At 43.0% G+C, this 15,119-nt stretch overlaps 1 protein-coding gene and 1 long non-coding RNA gene across 7 annotated transcripts in view; one reads left to right on the forward strand and one right to left on the reverse strand.

Annotated features, from left to right (window-relative positions):
• Positions 1-15,119, reverse strand: part of FAM193A (family with sequence similarity 193 member A) — a 198,337-nt gene that overhangs the window by 112,974 nt on the left and 70,244 nt on the right. The window lies entirely within an intron of this gene.
• LOC108584630 lies at positions 531-14,685 on the forward strand. The gene is made up of 3 exons (XR_002521910.2): positions 531-618; positions 1,436-1,589; positions 14,562-14,685. It is a non-coding gene; the product is annotated as an uncharacterized LOC108584630 (long non-coding RNA).

The raw sequence follows: 15,119 nt of genomic DNA on the forward strand, positions 1-15,119 counted from the left end.
CTCCATCCCACAGCCATCTAACAGCAAAGTTGTCCACTCCACCTCAATCCTAAATACCTCCACAATCCACTCATTCTTCCTCCGCTGCTTCTAACCCAGTCTAAGCCATCATCACCTACCTCTTGCCTGCACAGCTGCACTGCCTCTCTCTAGTGGCACACCTATTTCCACAGGTACCTGCTAATCATGCATTCTCCAGGCAGCAGCAGAGTGACATCACAGAGCTCCCAACATAAAACCTCTGTTCTCCTTAGGAACAAACGCTGTATCACTCCTCTGTTAACACAGAGGAGCACTGTAACTGCTCCTCTGTTATCACTTAGGAGCAAACACTGTATTTCTTACCACAGCTTTCAAGGCTGCTCAGGTCAAAGTTCTGCTTTTAAGTCACTGCCCTCGCTCCCTTTGCCTTGGACCCTTAGCCCATGAGCCTCTGACTGGCTTCTGGTAGACTGTAGAGTGCTGTCCCATTAGGTAGGCCTCAGCAAAAAGATCACCTACTCAGGGAGGCTGGTTGAGCCAACTGATTTTTTTGCCTCTCAACTCCAAATCTTCCCTTCTTCACCACACTTACAACAAAGGAGCTGCACCCTATAAACATTTCTCCTCTGCCAGCAGGTAGGTACAATCTGTGGTCGTGTGGGTGGAAGGTGCTACAGGGACACTGAAGAAGGGGTCTCCCTCCAGGTTCCTGTGCTTTTCTCATCTTGCTCTTACCCCGAGGCAGCTCCTCGTCAGTGGTGTGCAGGGGACTGAGAGGCAAGCACTTTCCAGCACTCAGTCCCAGCGCCTGCAGGACCTCAGGGAGACTCTCTGCTACCCAGTGGGGCATAACAATACCCCCTCCATGTCAGGGCCTCTTCCAAGTTTGTTCCTTTCTCAAGTCCCCTCCCTAAGCTCCCATTAGTGGCTGCCCCCCTAGATCTGCCCTGGCCATACTCTTTAGGGTTCACTTCACAGATCTGGGTGGCTGACCTCTTGCTACTTGTTAATTACTTGAGTTGCACTCTTCTTGCCCAGGCTGGAGTGCAATGCTGTGATCTCAGCTCACTGCAGCCTCCGCCTCCTGGGTTCAAACGATTCTCCTGTCTCAGCCCCAAGTAGCTGGGATTACGGGAGCCCACCACCACGCCTGGCTAATTTCTGTATTTTTAGTAGAGACAGGGGTTTCACCACGTTGGCCAGGCTGGTCTCCCAACTCCTGACCTCAGGTGATCCGCCTGCCTCAGCCTCCCAAGGTGCTGATTACAGGCGTGAGCCACTGCACCCCACCACTTGTTAATTATCTTTATGTTAAACACGTGCTTGTTCTGATTATGGGTGCAGTGCCCATCTCCTGAGCTCTGGCTTCCCCATCAACCTAAACATCCCAGTTAATCCCTATTAAACTGCTATCTGAAATCCTGGTGTTCTACTCGCGTTCTTGTTTTTTTAGCTGTCTTCAACACTGGAAAATCAGTTCATGAGGGCCATAACCTATCTACTCGCTCACTATGGTACATCAGCACCTATGATGATGGCTGGAACGCAGTACACTCAGAAGAGCAATCAAGAACTTGAAAGCAACATTTCCTGGAGACGAGATGAAGGTAAGTCTTAAAATAGGGTACGTGATGACTACATATTAAATCCTTAAATGTGTCCCATTATAGAACTCACAATATACAGATTTAACCTCAGTCATGTTTCACCTGAGTCTAACACAATTTAAAAGAAAAATAACAAAATCCAGCTATTAACAATGTAAAATTCACAATGTCCACCATCCAGTAACAAAATCAAAAGCAGGACAATGACTCTTAAGAAGGAGGAAAAGCCAATCTGTAGAAACAGATCCCCCAGGCCAGGTGTGGTGGCTCACGCTTGTAATCCCAGCACTTTCAGAGGATGAGGCGAGTGGATCACTTGAGGTCAGGAGTTCGAGACCAGCCTGACCAAGATGGCAAAATCCCGTCACTACTAAAAATACAAAATGTAGCCAGGCATGGAGGCACAAGCCTGCAATCCCAGCCACTCGAGAGGCTAAGGCAGAAGAATCGTTTGAACTGAGGAAGGGGGGTTACAGTGAGACTAGATCGTGCCATTGCTAGATCGTGCCACTGCACTCCAGCCTGGGTGACAGAGAGAGACACTATCTCAAAAAAGAAAGAAAAAGAGAGAGAGAGAAAGAAAGGGAGGGAAGGAGGGAGGGAGGGAGATAAATTCCCCAGGCCAGGCGTGGTGGCTGACGCCTGTAATCCCAGCACTTTGGGAGGCAGAGGCAGGCAGATCACCTGAGGTCAGGAGTTTGAGAGCAGCCTGCCCAACATGATGAAACCCCATCTCTACTAAAAATACAAAAATTAGCTGGGTGTGGTGGCACGTGCCTGTAATCCCAGCTACTCAGGAGGCTGAAGCAGGAGAATCATTTGAACCCAGGAGGCAGAGGTTGCAGTGAGCTGAGATCCCACCATTGCACTCCAGCCTGGGTGACAGAGCGAGGACTCCATCTCAAAAACATAAAAAACAAACAGATCTCCCAAAAAACAGAGATAATACAACTAACAGTCAAGAATCTAAAATTGGCAATTATAAAGAAACTCCATATGTTCAAGGAACAAAGGAAAAATAAACATGATGGGAAGAGAAACTGAAGATGTCAATAAGTAAATCAAATGAAACTTTCAGAGCTGATAAATAAGATATAAAAGAAAAAAATACACTAAATAGACTTGGCAGATTAAGCAGATCAGAATACCAATAAACCTGAACACAGGCAATAAAAATAATCCAGGCCAGGCATGGTGTCTCACGCCTATAATCCCAGCACTTTGGGAGGCCGAGGTGGGTGGATCACCTGAGGTCAGGAGTTCGAGACCAGTCTGACCAACATGGTGAAACCCCACCTCTACTAAAAAATACAAAAATTGGCCAGGCGCGGTAGCTCACACCTGTAATCCCAGCACTTTGGGAGGACGAGCGTGGGCGGATTACCTGAGGTCGGGAGTTCGAAACCAGCCTGACCAACATGGAGAAACTCCGTCCCTACTAAAAATACAAAATTAGCTGGGTATGGTGGCGCATGCCTATAATCCCAGCTACTCAGGAGGCTGAGGCAGGAGAATCACTTGAACCTGGGAGGCAGAGGTTGCAGTGAGCTGAGATCACACCATTGCACTCCAGACTGGGCAACAAGAGCGAAACTTCATCTCGGAAAAAAAAAAAAAATAGCCAGGCATGGTGGCAGGCACCTGTAATCACAGCTACTTGGGAGGCTGAGGCAGGAGAATCACTTGAACCCAGGAGGCGGAGGTTGTAGTGAGCCGAGATCATACCATTGCACTCCAGCCTGGGCAACAGAGCAAGACTCTGTCTCGAAATAAATTAATTAATTAATTAAATAATCCAAAATGAAGCTCAGAAAAGACCGAAAAAATGGACAAAGCATTTGTAGGACAAACTCAAGATGTCTGACATCCCAGAAAAAAAGAGGACTATGTGAAGAAATACTTGAAATATTTCTAAATTTGATGAAACTATAAACTCACACACATAAGCCCACACTCACTACAAGTTCAATTAACCCAAAGCACACTAAACACAAAGCAAAGCACAGAGGCCCGTCACCGTCAAATTGCTGAAAACCAGTGACAAAGCGCCAATCTCAGAAGCAGAGGAAAATGAGTCACCACCCTACACATGCAGGAGCAAAGATAAGGATGACAACATGTTTCTCCTCACAAACTGGGGAGGCCAGGAAAGAAATGACCAACAACCTCATATTCCAAACAGAAATATCTTTTTAAAACAAAGGCAAAATAAAAGCTTTCAAACAGAAGCTTCCTTGGCCTACAGGAAATGTTAAAGGCAGTTCTTGAGATAGAGAAAAAACAACACCAAATGAAAAGTGAATCTACACAAAGGAATGGAGAGCACCACACATGATAAAGATGTGGGTCAAGAACTTATTTATAAGGTCTTTTAAAAAAGGTAATTAGCTATTTAAAGCAAGCGGGAAAAAAAAAAAACCCACCACAATGTATGCTGAGGTGTATAAATACATGTAAGAAAAATACACAACATTAGCACCAGAAATGGTGCTGCTCCAAGTGTACTACTGTGAGGTACTTACACTACATGAGAAGTGGTATACTATTCTTTGAGAGTAGAGGCTGAAAAGTGGAAGCTATAGCTAAAAAATTATAAAACAAAGAAAAAGAAATATAGGTAGTAAGGTCAACAGGAGACAAAATGGAAGAATTTAAAATATTCATAGGCCGGACGTGGTGGCTCACACCGGTCATTCCAGCACTTTGGGAGGGTGAGGCAGGTGGATCACTAGGTCAGGAGATCGAGATTAGCCTGGCCAAGAAGTGAAACCCCGCCTCTACTAAAAATAAAAAAATTTGCCGGATGCAGTGGTAGGTGCCTGTAATCCCAGCTACGTGGGAGGTTGAGGCAGGAGAATCACTTGAACCCGGGAGGCAGAGGCTGCAGTGAACTGAGATGGCGCTACTGCACTCCAGCCTGGGCGCAGAGTGAGACTCTGTCTCAAAAAATAATAATAATAAAATAAAATAAAAACATACTTCTGACCAACACATGGATAAAAAAATATTCATTTTTTAAAAAAATGTTTTTGGAGATGGAGTCTCGCTCTGTTACCCCGAGTGCAGTGGCGCATCTCAGCTCACTGCAACCTCCGCCTCCTGGGTTCAAGCAATTCTCCTGCCTCAACCTCCCGAGTAGCTGGGATTACAGGCACATGCCACCACACCCAGCTAATGTTTGTATTTTAGTAGAGATGGGGTTTCTTCGTGTTGCTCAGGCTGGTCTCGAACTCCTGAGCTTGGGTAATCCGCCCGCCTCAGCCTCCCTAAGTGCTAGGGTTACAGGCCAGAGCCACCACGCCCAGCCACTTAAAATATTCAATTCATTGGACGGGCATGGTGGCTCACACCTGTAATCCCAGCACTTTGGGAGGCTGAGGAGGGCAGATCATGAGGTCAGGAGATCGAGATCATCCTGGCTAACACAATGAAACTCTGTCTCTACTAAAAATACAAAAACAAAATTAGCCAGGCATGGTGCGGGTGCCTATAGTCCCAGCTACTCGGGAGGCTGAGGTGGGAGAATGGCATGAACCTGGGAGATGGAGCTTGCAGTGAGCAGAGATCACGCGCCACTGCACTCCAGCCTGGATGACAGAGTGAGACCCCGTTTCAAAAAAAATTCATTTAAAAGAGTAACAAATAACAGATGGGAAAAATAGGAGAAAAAATGCAAGATGGTATATTTAAACCCAAACAGATCAATAATTACATTAAAGGGAAAGAGTGTAAATACTACAATTATTAGCAGAGAAGGTCAGACTGGTCTTTAAAAAAGCAAGAGCTCCTAAGCTACAAGAGATGATAAAGAGGTTAAAAAGAAAGGTTGGGAAGCCATATTCCTTGTACACACTAATCAAAAAAGGCTAGGTGGCTCTCAGTATAAGACAAAATTTGCTTCACAACAAGGAGTATCAGTAACAACAAAGAGGGAGATGATGATGCTGATGATGATGACGGTGGCATTAATTCAACAATTAGAAATAGCAGTGCTAAATGGTAAATACTTTAACAACAGAGCTCAAAATACATAAAGTAGAAATTGAAAGAAATATACCAATCCATAGTTACATTTAGAAGTTTCGGCTGGGCGTGGTGGCTCACGCCTTAACCCAAGCACTTTGGGAGGCTGAAGCGGGTAGACTGCCCAAGCTCAGGAGTTCAAGACCAGCCTGGGCAACACCATCTCTACTAAAATACAAACATTAGCAGGGCATGGTGGCGTGCACGTGTAATCCCAGCTACTCAGAAGGCTGAGGCAGGAGAATCGCTTGAACCCGGGAGGCAGAGGTTGCAGTGAACTGAGATCGTGCCACTGCACTCCAGCCTGGGCGTAGAGAGAGACTCTGTCTAAAAAAATAAAATAGGCCGAGCACGGTGGCTCGCACCTGTAATCCCAGCACTTTGGGAGGCCGAGGCAGGCAGATCACGAGGTCAGGAGATTAAGACCATCCTGGCCAACATGGTGAAACCCCATCACTACAAAAAATACAAAAATTAGCTGGGCATGGTGGCGCATGCCTGTAGTACCAGCTACTTGGGAGACTGAAGCAGGAGAATTGCTTGAACCCGGGAGGCAGAGGTTGCAGCGAGCCAACATTGCGCCACTGCACTCCAGCCCGGTGACAGAGAGGGGCTCTATCCCAAAAAAATAATAAAAAATAAAATAAAAACATACTTCTGAACAAAACATGGGTCAATGAACAAATCATAAAGGCAATTATAAAATATTTTGAGTAGAATGAAAACCATTACATATCAGAATTTGTGGGATGCAGGATGCAGCTAAAGGAATGCTTAGACAGAAACTTATAGATCCTGTGTGATTGGTGCAAATTTTAAAAGAAATGTATAGAATTAAACACATTAGAAAAGAAGAAAGGTCTCAGATAAAACGATGTAAACTTCCACCTTAAGAAACCAAAACAGGCTGGTACAAATGCAGTGCTGTTGATAACTAACTGTTCACAACCACTACAGATTTCTTTGTTCCTTCTTGACTCCCACTGCTTCGTTTGACTGCTCTTAAAAATAAACAAATAAATAAAAAATAGAGGAATGAAATTAATAAAGAGCAAAATTAACAAAAAAGAAAATGGAGAAGGAATTAAAACAAAACGTGGTTCTTTGAAAAGATCAGTTAAATTATCTAGCCAGTCTTAGTGGGAAAAAAGAGAAAACTCAAAAAACTGGTATCAGGAATAACAAGAAGAGGGAAGCAATCACTACAGATTCTATGAAAATTAAGAAGATAATAAATATTCTGAACAACTTTATGTCACAACATTTAATATAAAATGGGCAAATTTCCTTAAAGACAAAAACTAACACAGTTCACTAACAAAGAAACAGATAACCTCTATCAAATGAATTGAACTTGTAGTTCAAAATCTTCCCAATAAAGCAACTTCAGACCAAGATAGCTTTACTGGTGAATCCCCCCAAACACTTAAGGTAGAAATAATGCTAATTTTACACAAACTTTTCCTTTCTGGAAAATCAAAGAGAAAATACATCCTAGCTCATTTTATAAACGAAATATTAGCCTAACATCAAAACCACAGAAAGACATGAGACAAGAAATTTATAGACTAATATCCTTCATGAACATAGACACAATAATCCTTAACGAAACATTAGTAAATCCAATCCAGCAACCTAGCAAAAAGATAATACATCACAATCAAATGTGGGTTATCCCAGGAATGCAAGGTTTTCCAACATTTTGAAAATCACCATAATTTATTTCATTAACTAAAAAGGAAAACTCTGTTATCATCTCAACAGATGTAGAGAGTATGACAAAAGTCAATATCTATTCATAATGATAATTCTTAGCAAACTAAAAATGTAAGTAAATTTCCTCAATCTGATCTATACTACATGATAAAAGACCAAATGCTTTCCCCTAAGATCGTGAGGAAGAGAAGGATGCCTACTCACACCACTCCTATTCAATCTCACATTGGAAGACGTAGTCAGTGGAATTGGGCAAGAAAAAATGAAGATATACAGATTGCAAAGGAAGAAACACATTATGTGTAGACGACATGATCATCTACACAGAAAATTTTAAGGAAGGCCGGGCGCAGTGGCTCAGGCCTGTAATCCCAGCACTTTGGGAGGCCAACGCGTGTGGATCACGAGACCAGGAGTTCAAGACCAGCCTGTCAACATGGTGAAACTCCATCTCTACTAAAAATACAAAAATTAGCTGGGCACGGTGGTGTGCACCTGTAATCCCACTACTCGGGGGGCTGAGAGGCAAGAGAATTGCTTGAACTGGGACCCAAGAGGCAGAGGTTGCAGTGAGCCGAGATCATGCCACTACACTCCAGCCTGGGCTATAAAGCGAGACTCTGTTTCAAAAGAAAGAAAAAAAAAAAAAAAAAAAAAAGGCCAGGCATGGTGGCTCACACCTATAATCCCAGCACTCTGGGAGGTCAAGGAGGGAGGATCACCTGAGGTCGGGAGTTCGAGACCAGCCTGACCAAAATGGAGAAACCCTGTCTCTACTAAAAATAGCTAAGCATGGTGGCACATGACTGTAATCCCAGCTACTTGGGAGGCTGAGGCAGGAGAATCGCTTGAACCCAGGAGGTGGAGGTTGTGGTGGGCCGAGATGGCGCCATTGCACTCCAGCCTGGGCAACAAGAGCAAAACTCTGTCAAAAAAAGAAAAAGAGAAAGAAAGAAAAGAAAGAAAGAAAATCCTAAGGAATCTCCTAAAAGGCCCACAGAACTAATAAGTTTTCACAGTATATATGGCCAATATCCCTCCCCCTAAAAAAACAAAAAAAAAACAACAAAAAAAAAAAAAACAAAAAAAAAAACAACTGAATTTCTATGTACTAGCAATAAACAAATATTGAAACTTTTTAGAGTACATTTAAAATAGCAAGAAAATATAAAATACTTTGGGAAAATGTATTTATTTTTTGTAAAGCCAGGATCTCACTATGCTGCCCAGACTGGTCTTAAACTCCTGGCCTCAAGCGATCCACCTGTGTAGGACTCCCAAAGTGCTGGATTACAGATATGAGCCACCGTGCCTGTCCGGAAAATTTTTAATATACTGATGTGTAAAGACTACATACATATATTGAAGACTACAAAACAATGCTGAAAATAAACTTAAATGACCTAAATAAATGAAGAGTTTTACCATGTTCTTAGACTTGAAGACTCAATATTGTTAAGGTGTCAATTCTCCCCCAAATTAATCTATAGATGCCAATTAAAATCCCAACAGGCTCTTCTGTAGAACCTGACAAGCTGGCTCTAAAGTTTACATAGCAACGCAAAGGATCTAATATATCGAAACCACTTTTGAAAAAGAAGAAAGTTGGCAGACATCTACGTAATTTCACGACTTACTATAAATAGCTTCAAGAATCAGGATAGTATGGTACTGGCAAAGGAACAGGTATATATGTAAAGTGGAACATAGCATCCAATAATAGTTCCATACATACAGGACCAACTGAGTTTTGACAAAGGTCCCAAAGTAATTCAATGAGATAAAATTGTCTTTTCAATAAATCATTCTGAACAATTGGATATCAATATGCAAAAAAAGATGACTCTTAACCCTTACAACAGATAAAAGCTTCATTCAAGGTGGCTGGCTCACAGACCTAAATGTATATGCTAAAACTATTAAGACCGAAAAAAACAAACAGCAAAAAAACCTTTTTTTTTTCTTGAGATGGAGTCTTGCTCTGTCACCCAGGCTGGAGTGCAGTGGTGCAATCTCAGCTCACTGCAACTTCCACCTCCTGGGTTCAAGTGATTCTCCTGCTTCAGCCTCCCAAGTAGCTAGGATTACAGGCCTGTGCCACCATCCTCAGCTAATTTTTGTAGTTTTAGTAGAGACGGGGTTTCTCCATGTTGGTCAGGCTGGTCTTGTGATCCGCCTCCCAAAGTGCTAGGATTACAGGTGTAAGCCACCGCGCCTGGCCAGGGCAAAAAAATCTTTATAACCTTGAGCAGCAAAGATTTCTTACACTGAACACAAAAGCACAAAATCATTTAAAAACACAAATTGGATCTGATCAAAATATAAAACTTTTGCTCTTCAGAGGACAGTGCTGTATAATGAAAATGCCAGTCACACACTGAGAGAAAACGTTTGTGAAGCCTGTCTAATAAAGGGCTTGTATTGAGATTATATAAAAATATCTCACAGCTCATTAAGACAACTCAATAAAAATGAACAGAAGATCTGAACAGCCACTTTACCAAAGAGATACAAATGGAAAATAGGTACATGAAAAGATGCTCAACAAGTCGTTAAGAAAACGCAGATTAAAACCATAATGAAGGATAACACTACAAACCACTAGAATGGCTATAAGTAAAGACTGCCAATATCAAGCACTTGGCAAGTATGAAGATCAGCTGGAACTCTCACATGTGATTCTCCTGCCTCAGCCTCCTGAGTAGCTGGAATTACAGGTACCCGCCACCATGCCCAGCTAATTTTTGTATTTTTGGTAGAGATGGGGTTTCATCATGTTGGCCAGGATGGTCCCGATCTCCTGACTTCAGATGATCCACCTGCCTCGGCCTTCCAAAGTGCTGGGATTACAAGTGTGAGCCACTGTGCCCGGCCAGCAAACTCTTTTTTTTTTTTTTTTGAGGAGTCTCGCTCTGTCGCCTGGCTGGAGTGCTGTGGCGCCATCTCAGCTCACTGAAACCTCCGCCTCCCAAGTTAGAGGGATTCTCCTGCCTCAGCCTCCTGAGTAGCTGGGACTACAGGTGCATGCCACCACACCCAGCTAATTTTTTATATTTTTGTTAGAGACGGGGTTTCTCTGTGTTAGCCAGGATGGTCTCGATCTCCTGACCTCATGATCCGCTCACCTCGGCCTCCCAAAGTGCTAGATTGCAAGTGTGAGCCACCACGCCCCTAGGCCAGCAAATTTAAACAGCTGGTTCAAGTTGGGACTATATGCCTTGATTAATTTATGGGCATAATAATAACTACTGGAGAATCTGGTTCCTTAGTGTAAAATGCAACTTACGTTTTAATAATATAATATATGAGAATAAAGACAACAATTGCTAATGCCCATAATCAAAATGGAGTCTAAAACAGCCTTGAAAACAGAAAAATAGAAACGTAAGACTACTTGCCGAGTAGTCTTCTTTATGACAGGATGCTTGAGTTCAGGGCCCTTTAAAGAAAAAATAATTACCCCAAAGTGCCATCCCCCTTACCACATCTCCCACCAGACTAAAATTATTTTTGTTACTTAAACATATGCAAATGTTAAAATGCAACATAACATGTCTTTTAGCTTTTATATAACTATAAAAACTCAAGGTGGTTTAAAGTGAAATATTTTTAAAATGGTGAAATTCAGCCGGATGCAGTGGCTCATGCCTGTAATCCCAGCACTTTGGGAGGCCAAGACGGGTGGATCACGAGGTCAGGAGATCGAGACCATCCTAACACGGTGAAACCCCGTTTCTACTAAAAATACAAACAATTAGCCGGGCGTGGTGGTGGCGCCTGTATTCCCAGCTACTCGGGAGGCTGAGGCAGGAGAATGGCGTGAACCCGGGAGGCGGAGCTTGTAGTGAGTCGAGATGGCGCCACTGCACTCCAGCCTGGGCAACAGAGCGAGACTCCATCTCAAAAAAAAAAAAAAAAAAAGATGACTTCGAATTAACAACTGTATTTTAAAGAGACAGGTGAATGATTAGCTGAAACCAAATTGCTAAGTTCAACACAGGCTTGGTCCTGACTATTATGGAGCAAGATTTTTTCAGTTAGGCCTGTCCCCTTGCAGGACTATGCAAAAATGTCTCAACCATCCCATCTCTCTTCCCTGTCTGAATTTCTCCTTCAGGGGGCTACTTCTGGGCCCGAGATAGAATGTTATTAAGCCAACCAACACCCTCCTCAAAGCCCGTGGCAAACAGTGTACCGAGGCACACCAGGACATAGGACTCTGGTGGCAAAGCCCATGGGCATACTGCTGACCTGCCCACGATCTAAACATGCTTCCCACTACCCCTGGTTCATGATCATATTTGGCTGGGTTCAGTGGCTCACTCCTGTAATCCCGGCACTTTGGGAGGCTGCGGCAGGCAGATCATCTGAGGTCCAGCCAGGGCAACAGAGGGAGACTGATCGAGCCCAGGAGTTTGAGATCAGCCTGAACAACATGGCAAAATCCCATCTATACTATAAATACAAAAATTAGCCAGGCATGGTGGTGCGCACCTGTAGTCTCAGCTACTCAGGAGACTGAGGCAGAAGGACTGCTTGAACACGGGAGGTGAAGACTGCAGAGAATCGGGATTGCACCACCGCACTCCATACTGGGCGAGAGCTACTGTCTCGAAAACAGAAAAGAAAAATGAAGTCCTCTTGATATTTAAAAAAATATTTTTTTTAATTTTCAGGTTAAGATCAATCTACAAGGAGATATAGTAGATCGTAGAAGCACTAATCTGGGAGTAAATCAAGCTGGCTACACCTTACACGCTGCAATTTATGCTGCACGCCCAGATGTGAAGTGCGTTGTGCACATTCAGACCCCAGCAGGGGCTGTGGGGAGTGGCTGCCCTGGTAGCATCTCAAAGTAAAAAAAAAAAAAAAAAAAGAATCTGTTTTCATAAGCAACACCATCACACAGTGAAAGATAGACCAAAAAAAACAGGCAATATCTGCAACACATATAACCAATAAAGAGCTACTACTGAGTGTATATAAAGAAATCCCACAAGTCAATAAGAAAAAGACAACCCAACAGAGATGTGGTTCTCAGAGTACGGTCCGAGGACCCCATTCAGATGGTCCAGCACAGCCTAGAGCTGCAGCAAGGTTAAGGCCATGCTGTAAGCCTAGTCGCCAACCTGAACACATCATTGATAATTAAGTTCTCTGACAAATTTCAGTGTTAAAGCTATAATGAAGAATTAGAAGGGAAAGCATTATTTTCCAAATACTAGAAAAAAATCTGGTTGGTACCTATGTTAAATATGTATCACCAGACAGATATAAAAAAGTTGAGAAAGTTTCAAGAAATCTGTGGTTAACTACTAATGGCTAGCAAAATAGGATTTTCACTCTAACCCCCTTCAGCAGGCCCACAAGTCAAAACTATTTTCAAATTAGTACCAAAATTTCCTCTGCCTTTTTCACTGTGCTGACATTCGCACGGACAGGGCAAAAACAATGGTGGGGAAAAGAGCTAAGCGCCAGTGCAAGGACGAAGACCGTAGGAGCAAAGCATGCCAGCGGCTGCTGCATTCTTCACTGCCACACGCTTCAGAGCTGTGAGGGGGGAAAAAAGCCAGTTTCACTTAAGAATGTCCTTGATGCAGTAAAAATAATTATTTTGTATAAATCTCCACCCCTGAGCACAAGTCTTCTGACTACTCTGCGTGAGGAAGTGGGAAGTACACATGAAGCATTTCTCCGGCATGCCCCAGGAGGAGCCGGCCTCAAGGAATCTCACTGTGCACTGGGAGGTGAATGGCCCTTCACCTGTGAAACGTTCAGTTTTACTTCAAAAGAGTGAATGATGGGCCAAACTATGGTTATTTGGACTTGGATATTTGTCAGACATTTTCCAAGATGAACAAAATGAGTCTGTCACTTCAAGGCAATTTGGCATTATTTGGGACCATAAGCTTTTCTTATCACCATAATTTTTCTGAGCAAGAATTAGAACTCTGGAAAACTTGCACCTGCCACTGTGGGCTTGAAAACTCAACATTTAAAGAACTTTCTGATGAGATCAGTGGTGATATTAACAAATATTATTTTTTTGTAACAAATACGATTTTTTAAAAATAATGATGAAAAGTATTAATGTCAGGAAAATCTGTCTACCTTAGTAAACCAATACTTTACAAATAACCAACATGTGATGTTACAAGCCATGCCTGGGCAAGATATTCATTCAGAGGACAAGACAGACGAATGGACTTTCACATAACAGTGTAGGGAAAAGCCACTAATTGGTTTTAGCTTCTACACTACGCCTAACCCTTGAGAAACTAACTTGTCATGGTTTGGTACAGCATCAAAGAAAAATACTCACAATTCTCTAAAAAAGTCAACAAAATATTTGTTCAAATACTTCAATCACAACAACCTATCACAACAGGTTCCACACAGAGGCAGATATAAGAACCCAGCTTTGTTCTATCATTCATATATTAAAGAGGATGCGGTGGCTCACGTCTGTAATCCCAGCACTTTGGGAGGCAGAGGTGGGTGGATCACAAGGTCAGGATTTCAAGACCAGCCTGACCAAGGTGGTGAAACCCCCATCTCTATTAAAAATACAAAAATTAGCCGGGCATAGTGGCAGGCACCTGTAATCCCAGCGACATGGGAGGCTGAGGCAAGAGAATTCCTTGAACCCGGGCAGCAGAGGTTGCAGTGAGCCGAGATCATGCCACTGTACTCCAGCCTGCGGATAGACATCTGCTCAGCAAAAAAAAAAAAAAAAAAAAAGAGGTTTGAAAAAAATACAAAACACTGCCACTCTACTTACTAAACCATTCTTTTTTTTTTTTTTTTTTTTTTTTTTTTTTGAGACAGAGTCTCACTCTGTTGCCTAGGCTAGAGTGCAGTGGTGTGATCTCAGCTCACTGCAACCTCCAGCTCCCTGGTTCAAGTGATTCTCCTGCCTCAGCCTCCCAAGTAGCTGGGATTACAGGCGTGTGCCACCATGGCTGGCTAATTTTGTACTTTTTAGTAGAGACGTAGGTTTTTCCATGTTTTCGGCCAGGGCTAACCTGGGAACTCCTGACCTCAGGTGGTCCGTCCGTCTTGGCCTCCCAAAGTGCTGGGATTACAGGCATGAGTTGCTGTGACTGGCCCTATTTACTAAACCATTCTTGTTTTTGGAAAATAGTTTTTATTTAAAAACATGCTATTGATCTTAACATGTAATCAGTTAAGAATATAAACCACCTATGACTCAGCAATTTCTTCCATTTATAGACAACAGAATGTCATGTGTGCTCCACGATCAGCAAGATTTGCAAACAACTAAAATGCAACATGTTCATAAAGGAAGACGGCATCTAGCAATGAAAATAGAGAAACAAGATTATGACTCTCAGACACAATGCTGAGCAAAATAACACATACAGTATGATTACATTTCTGTAAAATTCAAAACACCAGAAAAACTGTACTACAATGTTTGTGGGTAGATGCTCAAGTGGTATAACTAACAAAGAAAAGTAAGAGTGAGGACTGGGAGCAGGCGGCAAGTGTGAGCTTGGTGCAACACGGTAATGACTGGAAGGGGTCAAGAAGGGATCTGGGTTTAGGGCAATGCTTGATTCTGACCCGCATGGTAGCAGAAACAATCCCACATCTATTTCTTTTTTTGAGACGGAGTCTCGCTCTGTCGCCCAGGCTGGAGTGCAGTGGCGCGATCTCTGCTCACTGCAAGCTCCATCGCCTTCCGGGTCCACATCATTCTCCTGCCTCAGCCTCCCGAGAAGCTGGGACTACAGGTGCCCACCACCACGCCCAGTTAATTTTTATATT

This window comes from Papio anubis, chromosome 3, assembly GCF_008728515.1.
Source record: "Papio anubis isolate 15944 chromosome 3, Panubis1.0, whole genome shotgun sequence".
In the NCBI taxonomy this organism is placed as follows: Eukaryota; Metazoa; Chordata; class Mammalia; order Primates; family Cercopithecidae; genus Papio; species Papio anubis.